General features: G+C 42.7%; 1 protein-coding gene across 1 annotated transcript in view; it reads left to right on the forward strand.

Moving 5' to 3' along the window:
• Window positions 1-12,033, forward strand: part of SMOX (spermine oxidase) — a 56,341-nt gene that overhangs the window by 8,360 nt on the left and 35,948 nt on the right. The window lies entirely within an intron of this gene.

The following is a 12,033-nucleotide window of genomic DNA, read 5'->3' on the forward strand; positions in this document are numbered from 1 at the left end:
AACAAGTGTCCCTGTGCTGTGGGATGTGAGAGGGACTGTCTCACCAGGAAGGCTGTGGTGGGGAGATCCCATTCACGTGCCTGTTCTGTAAGACCAATTGTTTGTGTTATCTCTGTATCGCTTCTCCAGGAATGGAGGCAGAAGTTACCATGTGGGAGTGGGCAACTGCTGCGCACAGGATCTCGTGGCATGTCTCCAACATATCATGAAAATATTAGGGAAGCTCGTGTGCTCTGGGGCTGCTGCTATGTTCTGTTGTCATATTACTGTTACAAGAAGAAAGCAGCAGAGCTGGAAGGGACCTCGCTAAGTTGTCTAATCTGACCTCCCACCCCAAGACTGGGTCAGATCTATCTAAACATTCCCAGCAGATGTTTGCCCAACACAGTTGTTAAAAGCCTCCAGTGATGGTCTTTCCCCATCCTCCCTGGGTGATCCTTTAAAGTCCTTCATTGTTCTTGCCATTACCAAGATTTTCCTAGTTTCTGACTTCAATTTCTTGGGCTACACTTGAAAATTGCTGACCTCTTGCCCTTTTGTTACTGTACAGAGAGCTGTTCAGCCCCCTGTGGCAGAGCTTGGGAATGTCTGGGCCACGTCGTTTTTGAGCCACAGGGCCCAAAACTTGCCTGCAGTGCTCCTTCTGGTACCTGCCTGTACTGAGCCGACAGACACAATTTTATGATTCTCATAGGTACACTTTGGGGTATGAAATGCGTTTTGGTTTTTTTGTTTTTTTTTTATTTTCTGACAGCAGCGCAGATAGTGTTTTGTCATGTAAGGTTTCATTATGGCTTTGTCTCTTTACCCACTATAAAAACAGGTCATACGCTCTTCTTGCTCTCAAGTGCCATCTTTTCCACAGGGATGTGTTACAGATCTTCACCGACTCTTCCAGAATAGTGCTTCTCTGTTGTAAGGTGAAAGTCCTTGCCAGCAGCTCTCACCAAGGTTTTCCCCATGATTAGCTGGATTGCAGCTGGGCCAGTTGTGCTTTCCTGATCTGACCTCCCAGCTGCAGTTCACAGGTGACCTTCTAGTTTCCCTCTCTGCAGTGGTTATACTCTTGCTTCTGATTTTGTACATACTACCTCTTCATTTCTGTGAAGGATACAGTTATTCACCTATTTTTTTCTAAAGCTGGTAAAATGTGGCTGTGGAGATTATTCTGAGAGGAAATGTAGCACTGAAACACAAAACTTGAGAGAAAATGCAGCAGATAAGCACTGGAAACATTTCTTAATGAAGTAACTGGGTAACATGCCAGCCAGCTTTAAAACAATTAGCAATTTGGTTGAAGCTGATTGTTGTTTGATTGTTAAAATTTTAGGAAAATTATTCCAAATGTCTGTCATGTGACAGACAGAGATATTTGAGAGCTGCTTGTCTGTCTGGATGAAGTGAATTTGGGTCTTGCTGCTTCCAAGTGGACAGATGTCCACATTACACAAAACACTATGGTTTGCATTCATTGACCTTCTTGTACACCATAGTTGTATCTGTTTTGTCAGGTTTTAGGGGGTTCATTTTACAGGATACTCAGAAGAAGGTGGCAGTTTCATTTGAATTGTATCTAAGTGCTGCACTTGTGGAGTGCGTCACTTAACTTTTGGGGAAAAAAATGAAAAACTTGTCTGTGTATGTTGTTGCAGGCATTTTCTCTAGATCTGTTAACACCTCTTATACCTTTCAGTGGGAGACAGTAGGGAGTATGTATGAAAGATATGCCTGCATACAGACAGCCTTTGTCCTGAGACAACTGGAGAAGTTAACACCAAAATGAAGACTGGTCTGGACAGGTCTGAAACACCTTTTGGCGTCGACTCACGTTTATTGCAGTGGGAAGAGCAGGTAGGGAGGAGTAGTCTTGATTTTTGTTTGTTTGAACTATCAGTATGTATCTTCTTTGAATTCCGCACAGTTTTCTTGCAGAGCTTTTGTATGATAACTTGTATAATGTGAGTCTCCAGTTTCCCTTGTTCTGTTTCAAGCAGCAGTGAAAGCTCTGCTGTTCTCTGTCTTGTTATCACCGAAAAAGTGTAGAGTACTGTAGGCCACTGGGCAAAGTCCCTTGTTCAGTGTTCCTTCATAATGATTTCTTAGAACTGAAGAGCAACTTACGTTGCATAGGACATCTAGACCTCTCTCATGTGACCTCCTGCTCCAAGCAGGCCAAGACTCAAAGGTAGGGTTCTTGTCAGATTCCCTGATCAAGTTTTGGACCTTTTCCAGTTAAGTGTAGCAGGTTGATGCCATACCTAGTGCTCTCATGGTGAGGAATATTTCCCTCTTGTCTGATGAGAATTTCCCTTGCTGCAAGGAGAATTGTTGCTTGCCTATTGTTTCTTGTCCTTTTGTTCATACTCATTGAGAAGAGTCTGGCTCCATCTTGTCTGTAACTCCCTAGTTAGGTAGTTGAGGACAGACATTAGATACCCCCCTAACTGCTATTTCTTCGCCAAGTTAAACAAACTCTGTTCCCTCATTCTGTTCTCTTACATCATGTATCTCAGTGACCAGACCACCTTAGTGGTGCTCCACTGATGTTGATTTTGTCAATGCCTTTTCTGGGAAGCACAGCTAAATTGGACAGTGCTGCAGTTGCAGCCTCCTTGGTGCCAAGAAAAGAAGAGCCATTTCCCCTAGCTCTTGGCTATTGTCCTTCCCAATACATCCCAGTATGTGGCTGGCTTTTGTCGCTGCAGGGGCACACTACTGATTCCTGTTTACCTTATTGCCCACTAGGACCAGCAGGTGCTTTTCTGAAGAGCTTCTCTCAAGCCAGTCAGTCCCCAGTTTGTGCTGACAATGGGTATTTTTTCTCTCAGGTGCAGGACTCTTCATTTCTATTTCTCAACTTCATGATGGTTCCTTCAGCCCATTCTTCCAGGCTCCTGGGCGGTCCTGCCCTCCAGTGTATCGACTGCTCACCCGAGCATGGTGTTGTCTGTGAGAAAGCTCTCCATCCCGTCATCCAGAGAATTAATTAAGATGTGTCAGGGTCGGTACTGGCTGTTCATTGATGAATGCCATTCATAAAAGGCTGCCAGTTAAAGACTTCAGTCTGTTGGCTGCTACTTTTTGAGCTTAGTGATCCAACCACATTTTAACCACCTTGTGTTCCATCTGTATCTCCTCATTTGTGGGGACAGGTTAAGTGTCCCTAGGATGGTCACTCTTTAAAAGATCTGCTAATAAGGGAGTTGCTTCAGAACAGTGAAGAAGTTGTGTTCACATTGACCTACGTGGAGCTTTTATATGGGCAAGTGTGCTGGAAGAAGAGGGGTGTGAAGTGAAAGCACACGGGGTTCTAAAAAAGTAGTTTCTGGTCTGTTTTTCTATTTTAAGCCTATTTCATCTACATTGATGGTCATTAGCTTGTTTTTAAACGGAGAATAAAGCCAGGGTGTTTTACTCAGAGAAGCTGAACTCCAGATTTTTCCGGCTTGATGTGAGAAGGAGGCTTCCTTCACGCTGTGGCCTGCCTGCTTGCCTGGGCTGGTCTGTTCTTAGGAACATGTCTGGCTTAAGTGGGTCCAGCTTAATCTCATACCTGGTGTATTTTAATTTTGTTATTTTCCATAAGATTCTCTTGAGTCTGCTTTCATAAAAAGCGTATTAACTGTACAGCTCCTAGAAGCTAAGGGCAAAACTTTGCAAGCTATAGCTAAGTGTTTGCCATGTGTTGTCACTGCAGATTGAGGTTTGCCGTTACGCAGCTGTGGGACATAGTTGAACCTTGCAGTTATACCTTGACCCTGTAGAATGCCAGAGCCTTTTCTGGAGTCTTGCTGTATAGGAAGATGCTCCCCGGTTTTGTGTTTTTACCTGTGACTATTCTTTCTTAAGTATTTCCTCTTGTTGATGTTGGACCAGTATGTCAAGATCATTAGGAAATCTAAACCTGTACACCACAGTGCTGGCAAATCCTCGCAGCTGAATCATCTGTGGGTTTATGGCTGTACATTCCAGTCTGTCATCCAAACGGGTAATGAAAATATTGTACAGCTCTTCTGCCTGGCTGGACCCGCTTTCCAGTGCCCTCCCAATTAGATAGCAAACCCTTGATAATTATGCTTTGAGAACTATATTGTCAAGCAGCCATTTTACGGTGATTACATCTACTTCGTGTTTTCTTAGCTGGAACTTATGGGAATGTCATGTGGAACAGTGTCAGAGCTAATAAAGATTGCATTTCTCAATATCCTTATCACTTCTGTACAGGCATACTTTTTTTCCTGCTGGTGCATAGATCCTTTATTGTTCCAGAGATTTTTGAAGCTAGAAGGGACCTTAAAGGTGATGTGATCTGTCCACACTGCAAATTTAAATGTGCAAGCTGCACCAGATTTATCAGGAATTTTGTAACCGAACAGTTGCGATATGACAGCTCCAGGAGATCAAGAGGAAACAAATATGATGCGTTTATGGGTCCCGAACAAAATTAAACAATTACCTGAATCCAGTCCTCAGAGCAGCCTTTGAACAAATCCCAACCCTTTTTCTGCAAGGGCTGGAAAAAATAAAGAACGTGTCTAATCTGTACCAGATATCAGCCAACAGTTATCTGTGCCTATGTGCTGTTACTCAGATCTCGTTAGCTGTCTAATTGGATAATAGGCAGTACACTTCACAACTACATAAGTATATTAAGCTTAATCTGCTTTGGAGCAGGGATAGGAAGATGTGCTTGGTGACAAATGGACACAAGAAGATGCACAGTGGAGCAGTGGTGTAAATATGGTCCTGTGTCCCCATCACTTAATTTCCAGGAACTTTCTGAGGCAGAGGCTCTGTATGTTTTTAGCATTTACATTAAAATTTGAGTCCCAGAGCAGAGAGCTGCAACACTTTCAGACTTTGCCCATGTCAGCCAGGCATTTTCACTTCTAAATGCACCATTTTTCTAGTGGTTAAATCCCTTTTGGAGGTGTCTTTTAATAAAACATGCAGGATAACTTCATCCTGGTTTTTAAATCCAATGAGATACAACAGAGGTATCCTGTGCGTGTGTGGGACACCTCAATTTTGCAGCAGGTTCCTGGTTATAAAGCTTGTTTCCAGTATGTGAAGACACACAGTGGACAGGTTCAGAAAGCTTGCACGGGGGTTTGTGCGACCAGCTCTGTATGTGGGAAAGAGAAGCTATTTGGTTATTGAAATACCCTTCCCTTTCTCTCCTAAGAAGATGTAATTACTGCTTTTACCCATTTTCAGACTTCTGGAGTGGATTGATTCTTTTCCAAAGGCATGACAAAAACAAAGTCAGACTTGTAGAAGATGGGTGTTTATATTTTCCCAGCAGCTAGCTTGCCTATTGAAAGACATGTATATGAGCACATTTCATGAGTTGTCACCACCTATTACATTCTCAGGAGACTGAAACTGCAAGGGACGTTTCTGGGTGCAAAAGATGCATCTGCCAAGGGGATCTTTAGCTGAAGGTAATGGGAGAGTGATTATGTGAAACATGTCCTATCCAAATGTTTTTTGGATTCCCTTGGGATTGATGGAGCGTTTTGACAAAAGGCTTTAGTTGAGCCTTACTTCTGGCCCTTAATTTTGGGAGAGTTAACTTGGACTTTGCGTTTATAGCCTGCTTACCTCATCTAAAATATATCTTCAGTTTGTTAAGCTGTCCAACATCTGTCTGTAGTAGACAGAAAAGACAGTAGTAAACCACTTTAATCTTGAAGTGTCTTAAGCAAATGTAAACTCCATTAAGGGTGCTTATCACCGAGCAGCTCAGTTCCCAGCTGTGGAAGGTACCTTGTGGTTCATTTGTATGGGAAGTTTAGAGGATTCTCTGATGCTTTCTGTCTTGACATTTGTGTTTTTGTGGCCCACAAGGGTTAAGAGTTGGGCACTTGACCATGTGAGGAAAACTATTCCACTGTAAAGTGGGGTGTGAATTTAAAACATGCTGGCTTTCCCATGGAAAATCTTATTAAATAACAACCCCCCTAAGTCACTTTTATTTTGGACAAAGGGAAAAGATGCAGAGTAACTGTTTTGGTCCATTTCAGTGTAGTAAAACTCCCAAACCACCGATTTATTTTGGATGAACTAGAGCTGTTGAGTGCAGAAAAGTTTTTATAGTTATCCACACCTGATTTAGTGCCTGGACTAAAAGTGTGGTCAGCAGGGAAAACTGTATTTTTCCAAAGGATAGTTCACATCTCAGCATCTAAATGCCTGGAGACAGGCTCTGGAGAGAGTCTGTGTCCCTGTTTTCTCTACATAGAAAGCCTACCCTCCTAGCTGCGGCACTGACAGCATAACTGTTCCCCTCTGTTGTTGTGTGCCTGGGTCAGGTTTCAATTTGAGGTATCCAGAAGAAATGATGAGACTTGTCTGTTACAGATTTTCTCCCCAAAGTGTTAAATGAGGTGTAGTTTGCATGCTTCTGGTAACAATATGCATTAATAATACTTTTATCTCCCATTCCACACTGCTGTGTACTGAAGTAAACTCTCATACTCAATCCATCATCAGCTTGGAGTTGGGCAAGACTTCGACCTGTACTTATTAAAGGGTGAGGAATGCTCTGTCATATGCAGTTGATAAGGGAATTCAGAAATCAAAGTAGATATTAAATTGTCAGTGGCCTTTTTTCCTTTTAGCTTTAGCTGGAAAAAAATAATGGCATAGGTTGTTTTCCTTCTCCTGTGTGGGCAATATCTAGACATGTCTAGCACTTCTGGGATTGTTTTTCAAAACCAGGATAACCTTTATGGTGGTCCTGTCTGGCCGCTGTCTGCTGCAGATCAAACCCACACCTGGTGACTTATGAGTCAAAAGCAGAACACCTGCTTGGTTGGTCATCAGTGCTGTCTTTACAAAATGTTTTCAAACCAGAACCAGATGTGCAGTGCTGTATGTTTTCAAGAAGACAAGGTGGTGAAATTGTGATGCATTTTAGCTCCTGGGGAGGATTCATCTCGCTGTTGTGGCTGAAGGTGGATGAGCTGTCCTTGTAGAAGGTTCCACAGTGCTTGCAGAGTGAACGTGTCACTCTAGGTCTTCGTTAGGGTCTTTAAGCACTGTTTTTAAGTTTCCTGAGCCTAAGTCATAGAACATCTTATGTCTGGAGTCAAGGCCTTGACTGTGACAGGCAGTCCTTTGGAAAGCTGTGCAAAGATCCTCGTGTCTCACAAAAAAAGTGGCCTGTCAGAAAGGGACATTGTGAGCGAGGAGAACAAGTTTCAGATCACATGTCCCCCAGCAAGTACTGTTCTTTCACTAGGAAGACTTGTTGGAGAATGTTAATTGAGTCCCTTTTTAAATGAAGGAGGCTTTGCTTCCTTCCCAAGTTTTCAAAACAAATTTTCCAAATACAGAGCCTATGTTTCATTCAAGTGTAAATCCTTTCTCTTTAACCTGGAAGTTATCCCAGAAAAAAGGCTATCCATTCACTGCAGGACAGACCCTTGTGGTTGTGATGGAAAAAAAGAAGTGGATCAGATTGTCCAAACAGGAAGGGAATTAAGAAAAGACTTTGCTCAGTGAGCAGAGCTCTCATTTAAGTTTAAATAGTTGTCCTACAAACTCCACTTTATGTCTCTGTTGCTTTTGAAGCATTGTACAATAATTGAAGTGTCTGCTAAATTTAGAAATGACAAATTTCTCTTGCCAACTTGCCAGCCTATCTGTAGGCTGTGTGGATTTCAGTATGTAGTTATGGGATGGGTGCAAACAGTGATTTGAAATTTATTGGCTTGTTATCTCTTCTGACTTCCACATGGCTCAGTCCTGGTGGGTAACTAATACTTCACACAGATTCCTTTTCATTTGAAGGCATTAATCAAAATGGTTTTTTTGGCACAGCTAGGTGCTAATGCTGTTTTACATATGGTGAAGCTGAAGTACTGAAAGGATAAAGCGTGACGTGCTGAATAAAATGAGCTCCATCTAAAGACATTGAAATTGTGCTATATTTTTTGCAACTTATGGGTAGGATTGTCATTCTTTTACCCCCAGTCACATGGGAAGGCCATGGAAGAAGAGATAAATCACAAGTGTCTGAGTTCCAGGTTTCTGCTGTTTGCCACGTGACAAGTCTTCCTGCTCTGTGAAAAAACTTACATCTAAAATCTCTTTTTTTTTTTTCTTTTTTTTTTTTTTAGCTTTCTCCCTTCAGCTTGGCTGTTTAATTTCTCTGAGCAATGTTTTATCTTAATTCTGTGAAGCTGTTCGAGACACAGTTTCCTGAAGAGGAGAAATGCAAAGTAAACTTCCCTTTGTTTCAGCAAAATGTTTTGATTGTCACAGAGAGGAAGTGTTTTTGAGTTCAGGTGTGTCAGGAGGAATGAAAGGCACCTTGCAGAAGTGATAATCTATCATTAGTGTGCATCCCATGGCACTCCAGGCTGCACTTGCCTGCAGGGCACTTAGTAACCTCAAAGCACAAGAAGTCAACTGGATGAGGTTTTCTCTTGGCATCTCCAGACAAAATGTCATTGAGCTTTGCTTTGAAGTTTTCAAGAAGGTGGAAACAAAAGCCAAAAGTCACTGTTGTGTTTTTGTCTGTTTCCCACCCTTCTTTTCCTTGTCTTTCATGAGCTATTTCTGCTCTCTGCTCTGTTTTGGTGTCCCCAGCACTCAGGAGGAAGATCACTCAGCAGTGTGAATTGCTTCTGTGGCTTTACAGCAGGGATACGTTCCTGTATAATATGTTTTTTTGTAGCAGTTGCCGATTTCCTCTGGATATCTCTAGATGACCTGAAAGTAGACAGCATTTAGTTAGGAGAAGGACTGTTCTTTTGTATTGAAACATTTCTTGTTGTATGCAAAACCCCACAGCTCAAGCACCATGAAGAAAAACACCTGTCTTCTTCAAGGGAAGGTTCTGGTGAGTAAAAACCCTCAGAAAGCCAGTCTACCAATCATGACGCAGACTTCATCGGGATCTAAGAATGTGCTTGCCAACCTGAATTCCCCTGCCTTGCGCTCTTGTCTGATAATGTGAGTGTACTTGTGCAGACAGGAGGATGGAGAAAGCTCTGCGTGTGTTGCAGTGTGCTAAAGCCAGCCCTGGTTTTGTTCTGCTGTCTTAAAGCTGGAGGATGTGGTTTGTCTTTAACGTTCCAGCAAAGCACAAGCCCAGGAGAAGTCCCCTCAGCACCTGGCGAGACGTACTTTTCCTGGAGTCATGTCTAGTCTGTTCCAGGCTGAAGTCAATCCAATTACTGTGGGTAATCAGTGCGGTGTTTGGCTTTTCTAATTTTGGTTCTCATCCCCTAGTGTTTCTGTTGCATTTAATGATTTTCCCTGTGGCTTGAATGGTAAAGATGTGGTAACTTCTTGGGGATGGCTTAAAATCAAAGATTCAGTGTGGGTGTTGTTTTCAAATAGAGAGAAATGCTACTATTTAGAGAGTTCTACTGCTATTTCAGGGCATTTAGTTACGTCTGGGTTCTGAGAAGTGGTGAGAAAAAATGATTGCTTTTGGGCTAGCCTGTCTCATATGGTGTGTCCTGAAATGATCCTCATGTACACATTGAGTTGGAACCAGTACTGAGCCTCTGCATGCGGATTCATTCCCTGTCTCACCATCTTATTGCAGAGAATGGGAGGAGAAGAAAAGATTCCTGTTGAAACTTTGCTCTCAAGCTTGCTGCAATGAATTTAAAACCCCAAACCACAGAGAATTCCCAAATGTATTATGGACACCAGTGTTTATTTGACTGAGAACAGATTGTGTTCTGAGTTGTGCAAACATGGGCATGTTTCCTATTTAATTAAGGCTGGTCTATCAATTAAGTTTCTCAAACAATTGGAGAGAGGAGGGTAGTGAAGATAAGATCGCATGGTTATCCAGATGGAATAGGGTACAGCTCTCTTTGGCAGTTGGAATACAAGTTCTGCAGGAAACTTGTTTGCAGCATTGTTCTATCCATTATGCCAGTGTTTTTTAGTTTATAAGTTCTTTTTTTCTGTAGTTTACTATCTGTCTCTCCTTCCTTTTACAGTCCTGAAGCACCAAGCCTTGCTTTCATGAGAAGCTTAGAAGTGGCAGATACCTCTGAATACTGAATGTGGTTGAGGAAGGGGAAGATTCCCACCAAGGGGTCAACCAGAACTTGGCAAGCTTGCAAAAACATGGGAGAAGGCAGTCCAGTTTGGGTCTGGTTGTTTGTCCTGGTTAGCTGAACAGCTCTGTTCCTGAGGTGTTAACCTGCTGTCTGGTTGGAGGCTAACAAAGCCAAACTGCATCTTGCTGTACTGGATTAGGTTCTGATCAGCTGAGAATGTTGACAGGTCCCTGATGGTCAATAGGATGTGGAAACCAAAGGTGTTAGAATTCTTGGCTGGATCACCATTTCTATTGCCAAGGTTAAGATGGGAATATCCCATTCACTGCAGCAGGCTGAATACCACTCTGGTGTCCATATTCTCTCCAGCTTCTTCTGATGCAGTAGAAGAGTGTTCTGGCAGTGTGAGCTGTCACTGATGATGATAGATGTTGTGGGATGCCCTCTAGGTAGGGTGGGCCCTTGTACCTATCTCTGCAACCTTCCAAAATCAAGGGGATGCTGATGCGCTGGCTAAGCATATCCTTGCTCTATCTTCAGGGGATTTGTAGAGCAGTAGATTTACTGGATTTGCTTTGCTGTGCAAGGAACACGCCTAAGCTGTGCTTTTTGTCACTGCTGTGAAACTCCTTTTAACTGTGTCCCGTGTAATACCGTAGCCTCTGGCACATGAACCACAGCATTACAGCATTCCGATCTTACTAGCTGCGTGGGCAGGAGAAGCTCCATAACCCAGACTGCATGGCACAGGGAAGTCATTGTCTCAGCAGACAAGTTAACCAGCTTTGTGTGACCAGAAAAGCTGTCATAAAAAGGGGAAGGAAGAGACTTATGCCTCCAAGACTGTCCCTCTTGCCAGTCTGACCGTAGCTGACCCATCTTACCATCACAGTCCTTGCTGAGTGTTTATGAAAGGGCTTTGATAACATTCTCAGCCCAGTTCTCTGGGAATCACTTGGGGATGGTGACCATCTCCTAGCACTTCCATGGGAGCTTCTCATGGTGGAGGAAGCATTTAGTCCTTAATTTTTTCCCCATACTGTAAATAAAGATGCTGACCCACTGACCAAGATATATTTCAGCAGGCTGTCAGAAGGGCCTTTGAATAGTATTTGAAGATAGTGGCTTCCCATCCCAGCATCTTGGAGCTGGCTGAGCCTGCTGTGTTCTCACGGTACCCTTCAGCCAGCAGAACGCCTGAGAATTAGCCATAGACCAGCCAATTATTTTGATTTATTTTCTTTTCTTTTCCCTCAGATGAGAAGGATTTGAAAAACAACACATAATGGTGAGTTTTATCAGTAAGTTTTAAATGATGTGATTCATCCCCTGTGTTCTTGGCATAATGTTCTTTGGTTTATTTTTTGGATATCCTTATAGTTCTGTCAGTGCCAAGCACTGTATGGAAGTGCCCCATGGCAGGCAACCTGCTCTGCCCATATGTTAGCTTTAAAAAAACCCAAAACCAGCTCATAATAGGAAGTCTTTATATTGCATGCCAAGATGCTTGGGGCTTGTTAAATATATTCTACTTGTCAACAACTACCCAATTTAAAAAGTAGCCTTGGTGTGAATCAGCTTTGAACAAGTTCATTTGACTCAAGGGATATTTGCAGGCATTAAAACAAGTTGGATCACAGTGATAAAAATGTGCAGTGGTTACCTGATCAAAAGCACCATCCAGTGACCTATTTCTTCTCTGTTTTAATCCCCTCTGAACATTGGAAAGTACAGAGATTTTCTCAGTTAACAAATTTTTTATGACTTTGGAGAGTGGAGGAAGCTTATTGGGGCAAGTGTTTCTGGTAGCCATTTGGTGTGTTACTAGAATACTTGATGCTGCTGCAAACTGAATGTTGGTGTGCAGGGGGGTAGGGGTGTAACAAGACAAAACACCCTGACTCTTCTTCTTTGCTTGAAGTCAGTGCTATTCCATGAGGTTCAGCGGCTGCAGCAGTGTAAATCATGTGTGATGCTTGTGTGTTCCTCAGCAGGTTGG

The sequence above is a fragment of the Falco punctatus genome (genome assembly GCF_963210335.1).
Source record: "Falco punctatus genome assembly, chromosome: 1".
NCBI classification, from domain to species: domain Eukaryota; kingdom Metazoa; phylum Chordata; class Aves; order Falconiformes; family Falconidae; genus Falco; species Falco punctatus.